A 23,832-nucleotide genomic window follows, 5' to 3' on the forward strand; every position below is an offset into this window, starting at 1 on the left:
GGAATGGGAATAAATATTAGGCTAGTTTGAGCCTGTAGTAGACACATGCCCTTAGCCAAGGATGGTTTCAAGTCAACAGATAAAGCAGCTTGATGCTGGCACTGACATCAGCCACAACCCCAACAATAAACTAGATCTTAATGCAAAGCTGAGTTTTCAGTCATTAACAAAGCCCCCGAGCAACCGACTTGGCTGCCATTGTAGTACCTACCTTGGAGAAAACAAAAACAAAAAAGGCCTCTTTCTCTTTAAAATATATTACACCAAATACATTTTCCCACTTCACAGCACTGTGTGATGCTTCTTTTTTCTATCTCTTTTTTCTTTTTCTTTTCTTTTCTTTTTTTTTTAACAATCAACTAGCTGAATATGGATGAATCTGAACGGTGGTGCTGGTTTAATTAAATGTTTGCACTCACTGCTAATTTCCCAAACACGTCTTCTAATCTCACTACTGACGCTGGAAGTCATCAGCAAGAGCATGTGCGAGCACCTTGCTCTCAAAAATATTACAAGATAACAGTTGACATTTCCATCACCGTGGAACAAAGCACACCAGAAGGTGCGGCACCCAATTAAGATGCGTTCCAAAGCGTTGTTGAAAAACTGCTCCCACGAGACAGTTTTTCTTCATACTGTTATGTGCCCACTCCCCATGCAGTGATAAGTTCAAGGGGTGTAATGTTCTTTGGAGCGTGGCATCTTTGGGAGAAGAGATCACTGGGGGATTGTGGAGCCTTTGTAGTATCTTGCTTATTTACAAATGTACAGATTGAGTATTAGATGGAGTTGAAGCAGCAATAGGTCACATCAGTTTCCCAGAGAGTAAACCTTGAACCTTAAGGTGATTCAGCTCTCTGTCCAACATCTCCATTCCTAGCTTCCATAAAGCTCTCTATGTTTCTGTCTCACACAGAAGCTGCCTAAAACTGCTGCTTCTTTTCACTGAGCAAACATCCATCTGGCTGGGGAGGAAGAAGGACAAGTTACCTTACACTCTCACATCAGCTCCTTCCATCAGGAACTGAGTACTTGCCATCTTGCAAGACTACTGATGGCCATACCCATAAGGGTATTTCAGGGCCATTAACATTTCATTCAGAATTATTCTCTGGCCTCCTGGACTATTTAGCCACTGATCTAAACAACATATGATGCTATTGCAAAACAATGCAAATACCATTTGGGATTGTGCAAGGAGAAAAACCATATTCAAGTTCCAGGAAGTCCTAAATCCAGTAGCTAACATACAGACTTACTCTGTGCATGCTTAGCCCAAAAATGCATACATTCCACGCAAATATTTCCCCTCGGGGACAGATTTGTGTGTTTTACAGCATGTTTCTGAGGGAAAGAGAAATCGGGGGAAATCCAATCCCCACTTGTGGATATGCACTTCAGAAGTACATATGTAGCCACTGCATGCATACTTTTGGGGGACTATGCCTATGTATGCGTTAGCCTGCATATCAGCCAGTGGATTCTGCATCAGTTAAGCCTCAATTGATTTAAGTTCTGGATATCACATTTTAACTTAAAAATCAATCCAAACAGGAGGTGATTCATCATCTCAAAGTGAACAAAGAAATGGATGATGCCAGGCTAAAGCAGGCATGTTTAAGTTATGGAACAGTAAAGCAGGCGCAAATTGGGGGCAGTTTTGAAGTTATCATAAAAAGGCAGAACAGCCACCAGGGCCTCAAAGTGAGGATTACAAATCACTGAGATTCAAATTACAGCAGATTTAGATTTGGAAATTTCCTACCTTTAAGAATGGTTGGGGAGTTGAAAGTTCCCAGGACTGCTTCTGCACAGACGCAGAGCCCATGTGTGACAGACAGACCATGCCGAAGAAGCTGAAGATCCCCAGGAATCATTGATCTTAACGATTCCACCTAATTGCCATGATCAGACTACATGACCCTCAAAATTTCTTCCAACTCTATAAAATATGTTGATCGCCCACCCGGAAACACAGCTGGCTTGTCAGCTAGATGTGCCCAAAGCAGGTAGCACGACAGATTGACACATCCAATTTTCTATGGAACACAGAAAACTGCCTTATGTCAAGTCCGACCATCGGTCCAACCAGCTTAGACCATTGCCATTGACTGGCAGCAGCTCTCCAAGATGTTTTCCAGCCCTACCTGAAGAGGGTAGGGATTGGGACCTTCCACATGCAAAGCAGATGCTCTACCACTGAGCTGGGGGGGGGGGCACCACATCCCCTAAGCCTATGGGGGAATATCTTACAGCAGATAGCATTCACACTGGTCACACATCCAAATGCAAACCAAGGGGAATTCTGATTAACAAAAGGGACAATTCACACTTGCTACCACACGACCAGCTCTCCACCCAGAAAGAATATTCAAGGTAATATTCAAAAGCGCAACTCACACTTCTCTCAATGGATGAACAATTAGCCTAAGTAACTTAGGCTATGGACGAACAATTAGCACACCCTTTCCCCAGAAATGGTGTCCGGCAAAGAACAACACATACGCATACCATCCGAGGCCTCCCTGATTTTTCCAACCTAAACAAGGGCAGCCAGGCACCCTGTGTGAGGGAAAACAAGATATGAACTCGTAACCTGGAATGCAACAAAGTACCCCAACCATCTGGCCTGAATTCCTGCTCTCCTGCTTTAGAAACAAAGGACAAAATACCAGTGCCATTAATTTGAGAAACAAAACCCAGTAGCCCACAGGGATTTAATCTATGACTGAGTCAGAACTTCGCTTTTATCTCAGTCTCAACCATCTCTATTACCCCTTGGACAATGACTTCCCTTATGACACTGTGGTGTTGGGACTTGTGTGTTTTTAAGTGTTTATAGCTTTTTTTCCCCCCACCTTTGATGTATGCCTAAGTAACATCCAACGTGGGGGGGCGGGATCTAAAAACACTTAAAAACACAAAATTCTCAATCCCAACACCAGAGTGTCATAAGGGAAGTCATTGTCCAACGGGTAGTAGAGACAGTTGAGACTGATACACACACACACACACACACACACACACTCTTATATCTCTGCTGCCACCAATGATATTACAAAGCCTCTGTAACTCTGATAACATGGCTTTGCAGACGTGAGGATTTAACAGAAATCACTCCATCGATATGTTTTTCATAACAAAACAAGTGTAGAATTTGTTTAAACTGATGTCTGAGGTTTGTTTTCACTACTGTTCAGTAGGGCTGAAATCTTGCTTGGTTACAAAGCTGTTATTAATTCTCGCAATACGTGGTTTCTAAACACACAATACACAAAGCTTTGTAAACTTGAACCTAATTCCTTCCCAGAACTGTATTTCATCCAGTCTCTATTTCAGATGGTCTTATACTTATTGACCCAGTCCTTTATGTCAGACAGTCTTATACTTTGAGGCTATTCTCATGCGCACCCCAAACCAGGCTAGGGAAGCCCAGCCTGCATTAGGCTGCGTGTGAGAACCGCCAGGATTGGGCCCAATCCCAATCGCGGGGGGCGGGGGGCAGCGCCACCTAGCCCAGCTTTTAAACCCAGCTCTTAACCAGGGTTAAGGGCTTGAGCAATTAACCTGGGTTCCAAGATCATGAGTTCGCTGGGGCCATGTCCAGCCAGAGCAGACACAGAGATGGGTGTCTAGAGCACCAGTCTCCTGGAGGAATCCCCTAATGCACTGAGCACATCACATAGTGCATTGTGGGATATCCAGAGCCATTGTGGGATATCCAGAGCCCCATGCTACAGCTCACAGAGCAGATCTTCTGGGAGCACAGTCTGTACTCCCAGCAACAGACCAGCGCTCATCTGGGGGGAAGGTGAGTTTGACCAGCCTTACACTTACACACACACACACACACACACACACACACACACACACACCACCCCGCCCACCAGGTTGTGTGAACGACCTCTTTGAGTCTCAGGACATCTTCCTCTTGGGTCCAGGGTTCAAAGCCCATATGCATAAAAGTGGTTCTGCACCATTTCCCCACATACACCCCCTCTCTTTACGAGGAATGTGGCAAAACCTTATTGTTCTAGTCAGCACCTCATGAGCACAAAAGGCATGGCTAAGAAGCATAGTTTGCATATGCTTTGGAGAGTTCAAAGTGCTTTGCTTCCTTTACACACATTATCTGAAACACCCTTACCAAAAATCTGAATGGTCGATATACCAGCTTAATTATCCCTATTTTTCACCCAGAGTGGGAAATGGCTGGAAGTGGGAGAACGACCTAAACCCAACCCAACCCATGGCGGCAGCAAGCATTGAATTAGAAACTTCTCTAATTACAAATGAAATTGAAGAGTCACAGTTCAGTGGCAGGCCACATACTTGGCATACAAAAAGGTCCCAGGTTCAAAACCAGGCAACTCCAGGTAAGGCTAAGCCTCCTCTTGGAAACCATGAAGAGTTCTTGCCAGTCCATGGACCGGATCTCACGATCAGTGAGACCCGGCTTGTACTGGTGAGTGGGAAGAGCGGGCTATGCCCGCTCTCCCCACTCACAAGCGGGCAGGGAGCCCTGGGCGGCCGGATCAGCCGCCCACATGATGGCCGGCTCTGAGACAGAGCTGGCGGGGGCTGGGGAGCTTGGGGGTTGCGCGGCCCCCAGAAGTCCCAGTATGCCCTGCGCAAGTGCGCAGGGCATACTGGGGAGACCCCCGAGCCGGGAGGCTACTTTTAAGCCTCCTGGCCGGGGTTCTACTCATGAGTAGCCGTGGCTACTCATGAGCAGATAGCCCGGGTTTGCAGAGTGCTCGCTCCGCAAACCCGGGCTAAGGGGTGGGCTACAGGAGTGGGTTAGCCGCTCCAGAACCACCGGGCTCGGCTGCAAGCCCGGTGGTTCTCACGACCCACAAAAATCGGGCTAGGCTCTCCTAGCCCGATTTTTGTTGGTCACGAGAACAGCCCCCATGTTAGCAATACAGAGCTAGAGAGCGCAATGGAAAGACAGCTTCCTATGTCCCTATTTATTGAAGTAAGGGTAGGACTTTTCTACAAGCCTTCAACAGCTGTCCCTTTCCGGGCAGTGACAGCTGCCTCAGGTCTTAATTCCGCCTCAACTTCAACTGCTTAATCTGAAGGAGAATCAGTAATTAGACTCCAGAAACCCAGAAGAAGCAAAGTCAGTTCTTATTAAAGAGTTTGCAAATAATTACTGGGGGGCGGCGGGGACTGAATGATGAACAGGCCGTGGCTGACATCTAGACTGACAAAGCACTTGAGCAACAAAGCTTCACATCTGAAAGAAAACTGAATGGCTGTGCAAAAATCCCAACGTTGCGATCTCGCACAAACTATGGCTGCAACATAAAACAGACGGGGGGTGGGGGGGTGAGGTTTCCCAGCAAAAGACATACCACAGAGGGTGCAGGATGTCTGTGCTCACACCAGTCTGGAATGCAAGCTCTTGGCCTAGCAGAGCTCGCTAGGACAGCATAAGATAAGAATCCAGACCTGATATAACTCTATCCACCTATCTATCCATCTATCCATCCATCTATCATATTTTTATACCACCCAAAACAACACATTTGCACAAGTGCTTTGTTATTCAGATGTCAACTAGTGTCTTAACGAACAGGCCAGGGCTCAGCAATTCCAATATGCAAGTTTGCCATGGAGCCAGGGAATTTAGGTGTGGCGCATGAGCCAGGCACTGGGCAGATCTGACCAGAAGGAGGTGTGAGCTAGCAAGGTGCTGGTCATGCCACCTGCCTGAGCCAGACAGACATGACCAAGAACTGGAGGGACAGCCAGTCTCTGCCTTGTTTCTTCGCTCCTCCTCCCGGTCACGTCCTTCTGGGTCAGGCAGGCAATGGACTAAAGCAAACAGAAGGGAGCAACGTACCCCAGTTTAGTTTCCTTACGCCTCCTCCTGGTCACGTCACCTGCCTGAACAAGATGGAAGCGACTAGGATGAGCAAGCAAGCAAGCAAAGATGCTATCTGGCTCCTAAATTTTAGGGCCAGCTCCTAGAGCCAAAGATGATTTGACGAGACCTGGAATAGGAAGTATCATGCAAATAACAACTCATAGGCAATGCCTGGGAAACTTTTAACAGTCTCCATTCTCACTCTTATTCTCAATGATCATGGAAGAATTTCCATTCTTCTCCCAATTCCATTGGAAGGTGGGCTCTTTTCAAACCCCAGTTCAAATTCCAGCTCCCTCATTGGTTTACTCAGATGCTAGTTACTTAAATGGGTTACACTTATTATTTAAGTGATTTCTATCCTGCCTTTAAACATCCTCCAGGTGGCTTACAAACAAATTAAATTTTTAAAAAGACACCTTAAAATAAAACAGCACAAGAAGACAAGAAAGCCAGGGAAAAAAGAACCACCACCAGCAGCAACTAAAAATCTGATAAAAGGGGTCTTAAGTGGCACAATGGGGAAATGCTTGACTAACAAGCAGGAAGTTGCCAGTTCAAATCCCCATTGTTACTACATCGGGCAGCAGCAATATAGGAAGATGCTGAAAGGCATCATCTCATACTGTGCGGGAGATGGCAATGGTAAACTCCTCCTATCAAAGAAAACCACAGGGCTCTGTGGGCGCCAGGAGTCAAAATCAACTTGACAGCACACTTTACCTTTACCTTTAAATGCAATTTGAAGCTCATGTGACATATTTGCACCCCAGCCTGTTGGCCATATACAGGGCTACAGCTGTTATCAATGCATCCTCAAAATGGGCAATGGAAAAACAGGAGTTGCTCAATAGGAGTTGCTCAACACACACCAGACGATATGTCATATCATGCACCTGGATCTTTCCTCTGCAGGAGTCTCCCCCAAGTCCCAGGGAAAGATCTATTAATACTGACCAAACACAGATGGGAAAATATCCCTGGATCAAGATAGCACAGAGTTCTAACAACTGTTCTGTTGATCCATCACGGGCCTGTCATTCATTCTGAATCACTTTCATTCCTGGACTATCTTATCTGACATAGGAGAGTCTTGGAAATTCTCCTCAGAAGTGGCACGCCTTCCTTTGGTCTGATAACCATGTCCAAACATTCTTCTCTGAGGTAACTGACATGACCTGATGGCAACCATTCCCCCAGACACCACCACCACCCCCCAAAGAACAAAAAAACCATCTGGAGAGCAAGAGCAACATTTCCCATCCTCTCACACAAATGCCTCTCTCTCCCTCAGAGTGAAAACCTTCTAAACGAGTCAGCCTTTCAGCACCAGATAAACTATCCAAAAAGACTGTGCGTAACAAGAGCTGTTTTAGTATCAAATTCCCCTTAGGTTATTTTCTTTCAGTGTATCCTTTTAAATAACCTTCTTTAATGATTTGGCTCTTTGAAGAAACAAGAGACACAAAACCTCAGGCAACCAAGGTCTCCCCAAATATGTTTACAGAAAACAGTTGGGGATGGGGCCATCGCTCAATGGTAGAGCATCTGATTTGCAGGCAGAAGGTCCCAGGTTCAATCCCTGGCATCTCAAAGTAAGGTCCCTGACTGAAATCCCAGAGAGTCACAGCCAATCAGAGTAAACATTACTGAGGTAGAGGAACCAATGGTCTGACCCATTGGTCATCTTTGTACCAAAAGTGAGGTGATCCAGCTAAATATTTGGTGATGGCAAAGTACTTGCTTTGCAGGGGAGTAATGTGGTCTCTAATGTGGCCCTGGAGACCAACCTGGCTGCCACTATCTGCATGAGTTGCAGTATCCAAACTACATACAAAGGCAGCCCAACGCAGAGTGCATTGCAGTAGTCAAGCCTGGAAGTTACCAGCATATGCACCACTGTTTTAAGGTCGTTTGTCTAGGGCAGGGCTGCTCAACTTCGGCCCTCCTGCAGATGTTGGCCTACAACTCCCATAATCCCTAGCTATTGGCCACTGTGGCTGGGGATTATGGGAGTCATAGTCCAAAAACAGCTGGAGGGCCTAAGTTGAGCAGGCCTGGTCTAGGGTAATGGACATAGCTGGCATATCAGCCGAAACAGATAAAAAGCACTCCTGGCCATTGTCTCAACTTGAGATATCAGGGAGAGGATAAGCCATCTCCTGACGAAGTTGATATGGAGAAATAGATCTGGGTGTCATCCGCATATTGATAGCTGATGGAACCAAGCACCAAATCTCCTGATGATCTCTCCCAGCAGTTTCATATGGATCAGTTACCACATGGGGCACAGACCCATGTAGGAGCTGATACAGTATCATCCATGCATGTAGTCAGGAGAATGATATATATGGAAGAAACAGCACAGTGGCTCTTGCTAGGTAGAATCCCAAGGGCCAAACTATATAGTTTGCATAATTATGAATAAAATGCATAATTTGACCCTGCATATTTATTTTTTCCATTGTAAATACAGTGGCATCTAGAGCAGAGGATGGGAATTTGCAATCAGAGGAGAACCAGAGGGGGATTAATTGGCAATCAGATCAGTACACATCCAGAGGAGGATTAACCCTTTCCTCTTGCACTGTGTCTGAATGAAAATTGCCCCAAGCACACATGTGAACCAAAGCCAAAAGAAACAAAACTTGATGCAAACACACAAAGATAGCCTCTGCATGTCAACTCGGGCACATCATCCCTCCAGCAGTTGTTGTGGGTGTTTACCTTACGTTACATTTTTTGATTGTGACCCCTTTGGGGACAGGAACATAGGAAGATGCCTTCTACTGAGTCAGACCATGGTTCCATCTAGCTCAGTACTGTCTACACAGACTGGCAATGGCATCTCCAAGGCTGCAGGCAGGAGTCTTTCTCAGCCCTAACTTGGAGAACCTGCCCATAATCCCCAGCCACAGTGGCCAATAACCAGGGATTATGGGAGTTGTAGGCCAAAATCTGCAGGAGGGCCGAAGTTGAGCAGCCCAATGCTACTTTAGTGCCACCATAAGCAAAATAGAAGCAAAGGAACTGATGGCTTGATATCAGCTCCTCTACCGTGCCACCACCACAGATAGTCAAAGAGTGATCCTACAGTTTCCACTCCAGGTGACACAAAGACCTAGTAGGATCCCAGCTGGTTCTCAAAAGCTCCGACTCTGGCCTAGGCTTTTTAGTCTAAGCAACTGACCACCCAAGGGAAAGCTCATTCCTTCTCCTTCAGCCAGACTACTAGCTCCTTTGGCTACTTATGCTTAGTGGTTAGATTGCCGGACTAGGACCGGGGAGACCCGAGTTCAAATCCCCATTCAGCCATGAAACTTGCTGGGTGACTCTGGGCCAGTCACTTCTCTCTCAGCCTAACCTACTTCACAGGGTTGTTGTGAGGAAAAAACTTAATGATGTAGTACACCGCTCTGGGCTCCTGAGAGGAAGCGCGGGATATAAAATGTAAAAAATAAATAAAATAATAAATAATAACAATACTTAACTGCCTGCTGGACCTTCCCTGACCTCCAGATGACAAGCCCTAATGATTCCATGTCACGAAATGAAACGCACAACATCCTACAGTTCTCTGCCCCTACTCCACATCACTGACTGCAATTGGCAAAGAAGCGCAGAATGTCATGAAGTCTGTACATTCTACTAGACATTACAGAAAAGTGAAATCAACACAACAGCACCAAGGGTGTAGCATCCATTGGACAAGGGGGGGCCAATGTTCCCTGACCCACAGGGTTTGAGGGGCCCCCAAGGCCAGCCCCCCCCCCATGCCCACATGTTGCCCTCTTCTTCTCCTACTTGTCCGGCCTGGGTGAGGTACAAGCTAGGCAGCCTGCTGTTCGGCTGCCCACCGATCAGCTGCTGCTGCTTTCGGTTTCCTCCCCTCCCCTGTGCCCCGGCTCAGCTGTTGACAGGGCAAGGGGCAGCTAGAGCCCAGCAGGCAACTAGAGGGTGGAGGTGGAAAGCGAGCCGCCTGGGTAAGCTGGCAGCCAGCAGCGAAAGGGCAGGCTTTTCTGGGTGGCCACCAAGGAGAGGCTCAGGCAGGCAGCTGGGCAGCAGGGACGGCTGACGGGGGTTGATTGGGCGCCGCAGAGGGGCCCGGGTGAGGAGTGTGGCTGGGGTGGAGGAACCGCAGCAGCAGCAGCCCCTGCCCAGTCCTCCTCGTCTTCCCACCTAGCGACAGGTGGGCAGGCAGGCCAAGGCAACCCCTGCCCTGGGGGAAGATGGATGCATGTCTGGCCACCTCCATCCCGCGTGGGCTGAAACTGAGGGAGGAGTGGGCCGGAGCGGGTGGGCAGGCTGCATGACAGGGGTGGCTGACCAGGAGGGAGGCGGGGTGGCCGGCCTCAGGAACAATATTCACCTGGGTGGGGGGCTTAAATGTGCGTGTGCCCCACAAGTAAGGCACTATTTGATTGGCAGCAATCAGACATCAGATGCGGGGGGCGTGGCTCAGGGCACACGCATGCTTCGTGTGCACAATTATTTATTATTATTATTATTATTACATTTTATATCCCGCTCCTCCTCCAAGGAGCCCAGAGCAGTGTACTACATACTTAAGTTTCTCCTCACAACAACCCTGTGAAGTAGGTTAGGCTGAGAGAGAAGTGACTGGCCCAGAATCACCCAGCAAGTCTCATGGCTGAATGGGGATTTGAACTCGGGTCTCCCCGGTCCTAGTCCAGCACTCTAACCACTACACCACGCTGGCTAACCACTCTAACCACTACACCACAATGGAGGCCCCCTGGCTGCATTTTGTCCCTGGGCCCCCAAGAAGCTCGCTTTGCTCCTGCACAGCACCCATTTCCTATGGCAGCTGTGTGTTTATGTGACACCTTGTTTGGCCCAGAAGCATTTGATGTCCTAAGAATGACAACAGAGCAGAACTATGAAAAGCACAATGACAAAACATGTCTTCCGATAAGTCAACATTTCCATACAGAAAAGACATAGTTGTCGATAGGCTCCTTTTCTCTTGCTGCAGGAAATATGTAGGTTTGTTTTAATTTGTAACCCTATATTTACACACTACCTCATTAGGTAAACAAAAATTGTGGTGTTATCTTTTCTAAGGTTCTGTCAGAATAAGAGGCACCTTAAACTCAGGATTTCCTCTGATCCTGCATATCTAGTTACTCAACAGTCATTAGTGATAACATAGCACGAGACTGAAACAAAAAACCTGAGACTGAAACAAAAAACCTAACATCAAATGAGTGTTCAAAAAATAACCCATAACAGAAATATAACTGTCTGGAATGCTGTATCTTTGTTCTCTGCCTTGAAAGAAAAGTGGCAGAGAGACACAAAATTTGGTTCCCAGTTTTTATTTTTACTTGAGCAAATGTAAATATTATAGAGCTAAATATGGGAAACACCTATATCAGGCAGCAGCAAGGAAGATGCGGAAAGGCATCATCTCACACTGTGTGGGAGGAGGCAATGGTAAACCCCTCCTGCATTCCACCAAAGAAAACCACACGGATCTGTGGACTCCAGGAGTCGACACCAACTCTCGAGGGCACAACTTTACTTTACTTTAAAGAGGGGCACTTCTGAGGGGTTAGGGATATACTCTGAAGGACTCCAATCAGTCTGTCCCCTGCTGACTGAGCAAAGAGACACCTTTTAAAAGTGACAATTCTCTTTATTTAGCAGGGGGAGAGCAACTGGCCCTATCCATCCCCAACACAGCATCCCTCCAGTGGCTATTGCTGATATCTATCTTGTATTTCTTTTTTAGATTGTGAGCACTTTAGGGAGAGGCAGCCATTTTATTTATTTATTTGTATCTATTTAAACCACTGTGGGAGCTTTTGTTGAAAAGCAGTATATAAATATTCATCTCATTCGTATCGGTACCAATTCTACCAGGGCCCTAAGATCATCAAACGGAGACCTTCTCTCAGCCCTGCTACTGACACAAATCTGGTTGGCGGGGACCAGGGACAGGGCTTTTCCCACAGCGACTCCTCATTCTAGGAGGGAATGCCCTCCTAGAAGAGCTTCATCAGCCTCCTTCCTTTATTAGTTTTTAAAAGAACTTTAAAACTCTCCTTTTTATTGATTAATTTATCATATTTATATGCCACCTGATATGTGTATCTCTAGGCAGTGGACACAATTTAAAACATAACAAATACAGTATAGACCAGAGTAAAAACAGTTAAATTTCACAGAATAAAAACAATTTCAGAGAATAAAAACAATTAAAACAATTTCAGAGAAAAAAAACAATTAAAACAATTCCACAGAATAAATACAATTAAAACAATTTCACAGAATAAAAACAATTACATAGTTTAAAATTTTAATTAAGAGCCTGAGAAAACAGGTGTGTCTTAAAGGTCTTTTTAAAAGCAATCAGCGATGGAGGTGCTCTTATTTTAACAGGTAGCATATTCCAAAGCCCTGGGGCAGCCACAGAGAAGGCCCAGTCCCGAATTGCCACCAAACAAGACGGTGGCAACCATAACCGGCCTCCCCAGATAATCTTGATAGGTGGCTGGGTTCATGGCAAAGGAGGTACTCCCTTAGGTACCCTGGACCCAAGCCATAAACAACAACAACAAATATTTATATACCCCTTTTCAACCAAAAAGTTTCCAAAGTGGTTTACATAGAGAAATAATAATAAATATGGTAAGGTAAGGTAAAGTAAGTTAAGGTAAGGTAAGATGGATCTTTATAGGTTAAGGGCTTTATAGGGAATAACCAGCACTTTTTAAAATAAGCTTTTAAAAACTGGCTATAATTTGGTCTCTGATGTCAATTAATTTTAATCCTGACTGCTACTTTTTCCTCATGGGAGGAGGCAGTGGTAAACCCCTCCTGTACTCTACCAAAGACAACCACAGGGCTCTGTGGTCGCCAGGAGTCAACACCAACTCAACGGCACACTTTACCTTTACCGGCTTATATTTTGTGCTTTATGGAGATTTATTGTGTTTTGTTGTCTTTTACTGTAGACTTTATGCTTTTATTATTTTATCCTAAGCCACCCCAAGCAGAACGGTGAAGGAGATATAAATATTTTAAATAGATAAATAATCCATGTTGTACTAGCTAGCTCCACTAAATTGGGAGCTTTCATTCCACACTAGTGTTGTGCTTGAACAACAGGATGTGCTTGCGCCACAAGGTACACAACCTGTGCCATGCCTCCTGCTAAGAAATGCCCACATCTGGCTCTACTATTCCTGCTGCACAAGCAGAAAAGCACACAGGATTCTGCAATTTCAAGCATCCCCATGACATTACCCAACTTACAGGTGTACAACTTTCCTTACAGTTGTACAACTTCGTTCATGGCACTACTACAGCATTAGTCTGGATGTCAGACAGTGGACGTTGCTTCCAAGCAAACTACAGGATTGTGCTGCATATTACATTTTAACTGGAGAGCGTAATAAAGGTAAAGTTGTGCCGTCGAGTTGGCATCAACTCCTGGCAACCACACAGCCTTGTGGCTGTCTTTGGTAGAATACAGGAGGGATTTACCATTGCCATCTCCTGCTCAGTGTCAGATGATGCCTTTCAGCATCTTCCTATATTGCTGCTGCCCGACATAGGTGTTTCCCATAGTCTGGGAAACATACCAGCAGAGATTCGAACCGACAACCTCTTGCTCCCTAGGCAAGTTACTTCCCCGCTGAGCCATTAGGTGTCCGGAGAGCATAGAGAGACAGTCAAAAATCTATTATTACTCAACCAGAGCCTATTCAGGGGTTCCCAACTTGTGGTACTCCAGATGTTGCTGAACTACAACTCCCATCATCCCCAGACACTGGGAACCTCTGCGAGAGAGAAGGCTATACAATTGTTCCAAATAAATAAATAAAAATAACTGCATTCCTATATTACTGCACTATGCCATCAAAATCAAGACTATTGTTTCAGGAATGTAAATACTCTGTCAGTATCCGGGGGGAAATGGGCTTTTCATTTACAATAATGCTGGTTCACTGGTGTTTTTTCTCTTTTGCTTCCTCAGTGTAAAGTTATTATAGTAATTTTTCAGCTCATTTCACTTGGATGTAGATCAGTTGCTCCTATTCCATTCCACTCAATAATACAGCCTCTCTTTCCTTCTCAGTCACTATTCAAGAGAAAAGGAAGCTGGAGTGTAGCTTGTAGACACCTTGGACTACTTTCCAAGACAGCAAAGGGTCACTCCTCTCGCTCAGAAAAGAAATCAAACCAAACAAAAACAAAAAAACCCTTCAAAATGGATATCAAACTCAAGCACTGGAAATTATAAATACAGCAGCGCCACAGCCCAGGCAAGCAACAATTGAGATATTGTTTCTACATTTGCTGCTAAGAATAAAATTCCTGTTACACTGTCTGACAATTGTTTTGTCTGGAGAGTTCCCACTGATCTACTGACTGCCTTTCGCCAGTAACAGGATGCTACTGCAAAACTTCCAGGCTGGAAGAAGCCAGGACATGTTTTCATGGCATGCACTCATGTCTCAGAGCAATCAAACGGGCACAGTATAAAAGCAGACCAGTCTCAATGATGTTTTGGTATTAGAATTTTGTTGAACTGCACAAATTTGCATTATAAATTATAAATTAGCATTATAAATTATGTGAACTATTATTGTTTGCATTACTGTACTGTTTGTTTATTTGTTTAACATATTTTTATACTGCCCAATACTTATGTCTCAGAGTGGTGTGCATACAATTAAAATTCAAACTACAAAAATTAAAGTGATCAGAGCAATTGAAAGCAAAATAGCCACTTAAAAGCCATTGAAACATTACCCAAAGGCCTGGTTAAATAGATGCCTCTAAGGTTTTTTAAAAAGCCGTCAAAGATGTTGAACCTCTTATCCTGACAAGGAGTGAATTCCAAAGTGGCTATAGAAAAGGCCCAGCCTTGAGTCACCAAACAAGCCAGTGGCAATCTCAGGCAGACCTCTCAAGCTGATCTTAATAAGTAGTGGGTTGTTCATACCACGGTTGATTTAAAACAAATCAATTTAAATAGTGATAAATTGCTTCATAAGAAGACTCAGTTTTAATGATTTAAATCACAACTTAAATTACTAGTAGGTTCAAAGTTTCCTCCTTGGCAGCATCTTCAAGATAGGGCTCAGAGAGACTCCTGCCTGCAACCTTGGAGAAGCCGCTACCAGTCTGTGTAGACAATACTGAGCTAGATGGACCAATGGTCTGACTTCGTATCTGGCAGTTTCCTATGTTCCTATGACATGCATTTCTTTGTTGCACTGTCTGCCTTTGGCACACATGCCCGTCTTACCCACAGCTAAAGTAAAGGTAAAGTGTGCCGTCGAGTCGGAGTCGACTCCTGGTGACCACAGAATCCCGTGGTTGTCTTTGGTAAAATACAGGAGGGATTTACCATTGCCATCTCCCACACAGTATGAGATGATGCCTTTCAGCATCTTCCTGTATCGCTGATGCCCAATATAGGTGATTCCCGTAGTCTGGGAAACAGACCAGCGGGGATTCAAACCAGCAACTTCTGGCTTACTAGTCAAGTCATTTTCCCGCTGCACCATTAGGTGGCTTTACCCACAGATACAAGACCTTCATTAAAATATTCCCAAATCAGGTCTCTTTTACGGCCTGCTGCCATGATGTTTCCCTTCTACAATGGAGGATACACTCGGCAAAGGTTTCCTCAGAACTGCATGGACATGTTCTGTTGACTTTTGGTTTCACTTTCTATTCTTCTTCTTTCTTCTTTTTTACATTTATATCACGCTCTTCCTCCAAGGAGCCCAGAGCGGTGTACTACATACATACATAGTATATACATAGTATATGTATGTATACTTACATATACTACATACTATTCCCCTTTCCTCCCCACCCCATGCATTCATAGCCAGACTCCTCGTCCTTGATCAGATTTACTCCATTCTCCCCAAATGCTCTATTTATTCATTGACCTTCTTTGCCTTTGCACTTGGGGGTGGGAGGGCAAGGGCTGGATGGTGTGTGCTGCATGTACACCACCTGCAGAATAGGACTGATCAGGTCTTCTCTCTCATCCCCATATGCTGCTGTTAACATCTTCATAGAATATAATTATGATTAATATTCATGATTATATCTTTGACCAGGTTCTTTATGAACTGGTTTTTTAATCGATTGAAATTTTAAAAATCCTAGTTAAGTTTTTTTTAAAAATCCAATTTAAATTTAAAAATTTTAAATTCAAATTTTAAAAAATCCTATTTAAATTCCAGTGACTGTGGCTGGTGTCTATCTTATGTTTCTTATTAGATTGTGAGCCCTTTGGGAACAGGGAGCCATCTTATTTATTTGTTATTTCTCTGTGTAAACTGCCCTGAGCCATTTTTGGAAGGGCAGCATAGAAATCAAATGAATGAATGAAAAATCTGATTTTTTTAAAAAAAAATTATTAAATCACCAATATTTATCAACCCTGGCTCATACTTTATGCTCTTATGGCAAAACTCAACAATTCCCAGCTGCCAACTTGCTATGGCACTTGGAAATTCAAGTGTAGTGCCTTAGCCAGGCAATGGATGAATATGAAAAGAAGGAGAGATTTGCGGGCAATGTGGGAAAGATTGTTCCCTCCCCCTCCTGGTCAAGTCGGTCCATCACCTGTGCCTGAGTCAAATGGATGTGAACAGGGAGTAACCAGTCCCTGTCTTGCTTGGTCAGCACTTCTCCCAGTCACATCCATTTGGCTCACAAAGGCGATGGACCAACAGGAGGAGCAGGAAGGAAGCAACCTGCAGGATGTCCCCCCACCCCACATGAAGTAGAGGGTGTTTCTGAGGGAGTGGTGAGTCCCCCTCCCCATGGAGCAGAGGGCAGTTTAGAGCCTAAATTTTGGGGCTGGCTTCTAGAGTCAAATAAAATGTGTAAGCACCTATGTGATGGTTTGCATTAATACATATTTAAGAGTTTGATCTGGTTTCTACTCTTCAGGGCTAAACTAGATGTGACTGTATGTCAATGGCTGTTGCATGCTTGCTTTTCTTTCTGTTAACAGCATCCACAGGACTCCCACCGTTCCGTTTGACTGTAGACTATCTATGGGCTCTCTTCCATTTCATCTTTTGGCACGACGTGAGCCTGAACAATGAATTTTCCATCAGTGTGGCCGTCACTATTCAAGAGATCACATCCAAGAGGCTCAGCAAGAAAGCAAATAGCAAAAGATACACTATCACTCTCAGATGTTATGTGCCAAAAAACTCTTAAACCACCAATTTAAATAATCCTTCTTAAGTCCCTCCACTCAGCATTACACCATTACAGCATGTCATTGTTTACCAGTCGCATATTGTTAGTCATAATTACCACGATCTTTATCCAATGCAAAAAAAAAAAAAAAATCACTATGAAAATTATTTTGGAATAGCCAGCCAGAATGAGGCATATGGCTGGCACAAAAACACGTGAGTGAGGACCACTACGGAATACAATCTGTGGACTAGTCTCCCTTGCCAATTTCACTGGTAAAAAATCAAAAGCAGTTTGAAACATACAGATTTTCTGTTTTATTGTTTTTCTGCTTTAATACTAAAACAATTCTGTCAGTTCTGATAGTAAGGGACATTACTGGAGGCGCCGTTATCTATATATTGATTTCTCCTAGGCGTACCCGTCGCTAATCCCATGAGTGGCAACTCTCGCGAGAGCTGCTGCCTGAGGGATAGCAATGGGGATGGGGAGACAATGGCGGTGGCAGCTGGTCGGCCGGAAGAGGTGGCTGCGGCGGGAACAGGAGGCAGCAGCAGGCAGTCTGGGAGGAGGAAGTGGTTCGTCCTGACCCTGCTGGCGGGAGGAGGAGGCAGTGGCAGGCAGGCCTGTCCCGGCTGGTGGGAGGAGGGGGTGGCAGCGGGCCAGCCCGGCTCAGCTGCCAGGAGGAGGCGGCCGCTACCGGGAGTGGGGTAGGCTGGCTTTCCGACCAGTCCACAAGCCAGAAAGCATGGGGGGGGAAGCAGGTGGGGGGAGCGGCTAGTCGGCCAGAAAACCGGGCATGCTGGCATCGGGGGGCAGGGGGGACAGCAGCAATGGTTGGGCTGGCTGGAGGCCCAGCTAGTTTGTTGTTGTTGTTAATATTGACTGAAATCCAACTAATGAAGTGCTCATGCAACTTCAAAGTTGCACTAGTGCAAGAAGACTGTGCAGCTGCACCAAGGTTTAGCGACTACTCTTGCACAATAATTCCCTGCAAAACATACAAAGTTTGCCACAGGCACACACGAGCACTACACTAGCCTGATACACAGGCTTGGGTCCAGGCTATTTAAGAGAGTGCCTCCTTTGTCATGAAATCTTCTGGAGAGGTCTGGTTACAGTTGCCACCAGCTCGTCTGGCGGCGACTCAGGACCAGGCTTTCTCTATGGCTGCCCCAGGGCTTTGGAATATGCTCTGCTGAAATAAGAGCCTCTCCTTCTCTGTTTGTTTTCAGGAAGACCCTCAAGACTTTCCTGTTCTCGCAAGCTTTTAATTAGAACTTTAATAATTTGAATAATTTGTTTTATATTGTTTTTATTGTATTTTAACCTGTGATTTTTAATATTAAAATTTGTACACTGCCTAGAGATTTCTATCTCAGGCGGTGTTTAACTAACAGGGACACTACGCTCATATAGTGGCTCAGAATGTTCAGTTGCTCAAGCAGCAAGCACTTTGCTATCCAGATTCTGTGAGGGAAGAGAAAATTGTCCGTTTATCTTCAGTTAATGCCTTACACAGGGGCCAAAAGGGAAAAAAATGTCAGGAAACTAAGGGACCCAGACAAGGAACCAAGGTAACAAAGCGGCTGATGGGAGGGTACAGTACAGGCAAGGAACTGAGACAGAAAGATCTCACAGAGAATGAGGTTTGAAAACAAATAGAGCAGAAAAAGAGTATATGAGTCAAAAAAGTGGCTAATTAGAGAGATGGTGCTTAAGGTAAGGCGAGGCTATGTGCTTTGGGAGAGACAAGAAGGCAAAAATGAGTGGGAAAAGGAGGCAGTGGTCTGAAAAAAGGCACACAGAGAAACAATGGATAGAGAAGACGCAGAAAGGAAGAACAAAAGAGAAAGTGAAACCATGGCAAGACTGGAAAGTAAAACTGAGATTTTGCACAATTAGCAGGAAGAAAAGTCCTATCCGTATGCTATAGTCAGTGTACATACAATCGGTGAACAGCATATGCCTGATTGTTGTTCTATACCAGGGCTGCTCAACTTCCGCCCTCCTGCAGAAGTTGGCCTACAGTTCCTATAATCCCTGGCCATTGGCCACTGTGGCTGGGGATTATGGGAACTGTAGTTCGAAAACAGCTGGGGGGGGGCCTACGTTAAGCAGGCCTGTTCTATACACATACACCCTTATTCACACACATTATGTTCAGCAGTACATGTGAACAGGATCTACATCTTTGAGCAGGCCTGCTTAACTTAGCCCTGCTCCCCAGCTGTTTTTGAACTACAACTCCCATAATCCCCAGCCACAGTGGCCAATAGCCAGGATTATGGGACTTGTAGGCCAACATCCGCAGGAGGGCCGAAATTGAGCAGCCCTGTCTTTGAGGCATCCCGTCCAGACTATGCAAATGAATGCCTGCATGATCATTCACATAATTAGCTAATGGCACAGTGGGGAAATGACTTGATTAGCAAGCCAGAGGTTGCCGGTTCGAATCTCCACTGGTCTGTTTCCCAGACTATGGGAAACACCCTATATTGGGTAACAGCGATATAGGAAGATGCTCAAAGTCATACTTTCATACTGTGCGGGAGATGGCAATGGCAAACCCCTCCTGTATTCTACCAAAGACAACCACAGGGCTCTTTGGTCACCAGGAGTCGACACCGACTCAATGGCACACTTTACGGTCATTCACATAAAAACCTGCATGTGTGTACAGACACCTGTATGTGTGTACATCATGTATAAATAGCCCTGAAGTGGCAAGGTAAGCGACGTTTGAGCCAAGGGGCTAGAGAACACAGGACTGCTGGGCTGAGAGGGATTCTGCCAGCTGCAACACTGAGATCCGGCCACTCCGAGAGGGCAATGAGACCAAAAAGTACAAAGGGCTGCAGAAATTTGCATATATTTGAATTAAGCAGCCCGTTCTTGGACTGCAAGCTCCTAGTAATGGCCTGCTGACCCAGTGGCTCCAAAGAACAGAGTGACAGTCTGGCAAACTGAATTTACAGAAATATGCAGCCTAGTCCGGAGAGCCTTGCCCAGTTTATGGCTCACCAAGCTGGATGCAGCCCATCAGCCATCTATTGTGACTGCTGGATGATGGACAACCCCGCTGTGTTTGCAGGCCCAAGCAAGGAGCAACACCAGGAGGTGTATCAAGCCATCAAGCTACCATATCTAGTTGGTTCTCTGTGTCCAGCTTGGTGCTAGAGACCTCCAGTAGAGCAGGCGTGGGCATTAGCTAGCTCAGGAGCTCCTAGTCACTCCCAGACGTATCTGAATTAGCTCTCTTTGAGTGCTCAGGATTGCTCTTGCTTTCTCTCCCATAAATTTATCTCCAGTTTCCCCCCACAAAGCAACACCTTTTGTTCCCTTCCTGTTCTACTGCAAAATTATCCTAGAATTCAGGGTTTTTGATATCAAGATCCCTTATTCTGTCGATTTTATTTATTTATTTATTTATTTTTATTTCGCAACTTTTATACCACCCAAAACTTACGTCTCTGGGTGGTTCACAACAAGATAAAAACAAAAACTAAAGTATTAGTTAAAAACAAAAATTTAAAATGCAACAATTAAAAAAAATTAAAACAATATTTTAAAACATTAAAAACAATTAAAACAATATCTATTAAAAGCCTGGGTGAACAGATGTGTCTTTAAAGACTTTTTAAAAGCTGTCAGAGATGGGGAGGCTCTTATTTCACTAGGAAGTGAATTCCAAAGCCTCGGGGCAGCAACGGAGAAGGCCCGTCCCTGAGTAGCCACCAGACGAGCCGGTAGCAACTGCAGACAGACCTCTCCTGGTTATCTCAATGGGCAGTGGGGTTCATAACGAAGAAGACGTTCTCCTAAATACCCTGGGCCCAAGCTGTTTAGGGCTTTATTTAAATTTATAAATTTAAAATGTAGAAAGACTGCTCTTTTGTGACTGACTCCACCTCCCCAAGCAGCCATTGTGTAACTGACCCTGCCTCCCCAAGCGGCCATTGTGTGACTGACTCCGCCTCCCCAAGCGGCCATTTTGTGACCGCCTCCCCAACGGCCATTTCATGCTGATAGGTCCCAAGGTTTTTGCCATCCGGCAAAAACAAAAACAGAAAACACTAGTTCTCCAAAGCTTCAAGTCTGCCCTTCCCTGTACTAGAGGACGTTCTTCATTGGTCAAAGAGACTGGCCTAGAAGTCAGTCTTTGTAACCTTCAGCCCACAAAATTGAAACCAAAGACTATGGAACATAAAGACTAAGGTCAGGTCAGTGACCTAGCTGTATCACTATGCAAGATCATAAGTTAAAGCACTCCAGAGCTGTAGAGAATAGGCATGGAAGTCTATCCACGTTTTTAAAGAGCAGGGACAATGTTTCCCCAGTGCAAAAGACTAACCATTAAGATATAATTAAAAGCCATATATCCGTCATACTAAAATTATGCAAAATTCATATGTTAGCTTGAGCACATATATCCCACCCTCTCTACCCTCCATTCATCTTTCTTTCTACGCTCCTTCGGCGCTGCAGATAAAAAATTAACAACATTGGGAGAAATATCTGTAATATGCAGAACGTGGGTATCAATAATGCATGCTTTGTACTTTATCTCATAGGTAAATTGCTCGAGGAAATGGGTCTCCCAACAGATTGCCAAGATCCTGGATGTATTATAAATTGCTTCTGCTTAGAAAAATCTACAGAACAGTTTTGCACTGAATTTCGCTACCACTCAGCCATACAAGCAAAAGGCCCTGTGCCCAAGTTTGCTGAAGACATGTCAGGCACAGCATTCACTCTTCCTTGGAGTCAGGACACAAACCCCATAACCTGGGACATCGACAACCTAGGTGGCCAGGCAGAGATGTAGCATGTGCATCAACACCAAGATCTAGCCAAAGAAGGCGTTTCAAGGGAGCGCAACCATACAGAAGGAAGCCTCTCTGCAGCAATAAACAGTCCATGCACTTGATGTCAACAAAAACTTTCATGACAGACTCACTCGCTGGTCTGAGCATCATGAGGAATCTGTTGCTTACTGTGATAGGCTGTCTCTGGCTCATGATGTGATAGGTGCCGGATTAGTCTACACATAAAAACAGTCCTGCTGGATCAGGTCCATTTCACCCACAACATGGCTACAGAAACCTACTCAGTGAACCCTGCAACCCCCAAGGTCCTCAGAACTATTTTCCAGGCATTTTGACTGATGAAGGCTAAAGCCCTTCATAGATAATGGACTTGTTCTCACAACCGACAGGTGGGTAGGAAGATTGTCCAAGCTCTGCGAGCACTCCTGGGAAATGTAGTCTCCCAGCAAAAATCAAAGTACGGTAGGAGGAAGGAGAAGTGAATAATCTGCTAGTCTCTATCAGGGTAGGATGGTGTGGGCCATGCTTTTCCTCCACCCTTCATACGCTGCTGGGTAAATAATCTGGGTTGGCCACTGCCATTCAACCCAAATCAAGGCTAGCACACAATCACTTCGCCCTCCTCCTGCTTCAGTGTTGGCTGACACACTACCATTTCCCAGGAATGCATATGGCGCTTGGAGCCTGGCTGGATGCTCCTACCCTGATTTTGTTCGTGAAAACCAGCCCATTATGTTGTATGTGCATATAGATATCTGTACAGATGTGCATGTTTTTGTAGCCCTATTCACATGTTATGTTCAACATAGCTACATTTTCGTGTTCACAGGTCACAAATCGCATGGCACTTGCAGCTCGCATTGGGAGTGTGCACTTGGTGGGAACCAGTGGCTGGTGGCACCTCATTTACCGCTACCATTATTTATGAAGTCACCCAGAGTGAAAGAACCCATAAGCCAAAGGGCTTATCCCAAAGAGACCATAATGGGACTTGGGAAGACAAACACTCAATTCACATGAACAAGATCATACACAGCCTCTGACCTGGGTATGCATGGTTGTGTGAATGAACATGTATGTGTATACATACATCCATTCACACGACCATACATACCTAGGTTAGAGGCTGTACCCAGGTATATCTGGTTGCGTGAATGGGATAACTGAGTGCCAAAGAGAGGCCAGGGCAAGAATTAAAAATATGCTCTCCATGGGACAAACAGTGATCAATATACAACCTCCAGCAGTTTGTGGAGATTTTCCAGTTGTGTTAATGGCAGCACCGTATGCATCCTAACAAACTGAGTATTACATAAGACAGGAAAGCCAGTTAAACATAATCCTTTGAACGCCTGAACAAAGACTCGGCTTTCATAGCTTACACACTTCCCAGCAGTCCATGCTGAACCTCAATAGAAGTATCAGGTTCCACTTTTGTTCAGAATGGTTTTCTCATCGTATCCACAGAGTAATGTAAAATCCCTTCAAACAATGTTAACAGAAGATGGGCTAAGAGCTAAATGAAAATTGATCATTTTCCCTCCTGCCGCCTGGTCTTCTGTCTAATCAATTCTGCACAGAAACTGGCATATAGTAATGTTGGGACACATTTACTAAATTCCAAGAACACTGATAAGACGTCTGGTTTTAAAAAGCACAATTCAATTCAAAACTGGCAGAATTCAAGGAGGAAGGGCAACTGAAAAGGCAAAAGAATGTTGTTGTTGTTGTTTTATAGAGAGACAAACTTCCTGAAGAAAAGGATAACCATGCAGAATACTATTATCCTGGGGCAACAATAGTGAAGAAGGAGGAAACCTAATCTGCATAGTTACTCTTGACGTAAAACTACACCGTATGGCCACAAATATGTTTCTGTTTCAGTATACAAGATCTTGACACCAAAGGGCCCAGAGC

The 23,832-nt window shown here is 45.0% G+C and overlaps 1 protein-coding gene and 1 long non-coding RNA gene across 3 annotated transcripts in view; one reads left to right on the forward strand and one right to left on the reverse strand.

Annotated features, from left to right (window-relative positions):
• Nucleotides 1-23,832, reverse strand: part of KIF26A (kinesin family member 26A) — a 240,406-nt gene that overhangs the window by 192,689 nt on the left and 23,885 nt on the right. The gene's annotated exons all lie outside the window — the stretch shown is intronic.
• Nucleotides 21,096-23,456, forward strand: LOC128339249 (uncharacterized). Its single transcript, XR_008312925.1, has 2 exons — nucleotides 21,096-21,309; nucleotides 21,661-23,456. It is a non-coding gene; the product is annotated as an uncharacterized LOC128339249 (long non-coding RNA).

Source organism: Hemicordylus capensis, chromosome 1 (assembly GCF_027244095.1).
Source record: "Hemicordylus capensis ecotype Gifberg chromosome 1, rHemCap1.1.pri, whole genome shotgun sequence".
In the NCBI taxonomy this organism is placed as follows: Eukaryota; Metazoa; Chordata; class Lepidosauria; order Squamata; family Cordylidae; genus Hemicordylus; species Hemicordylus capensis.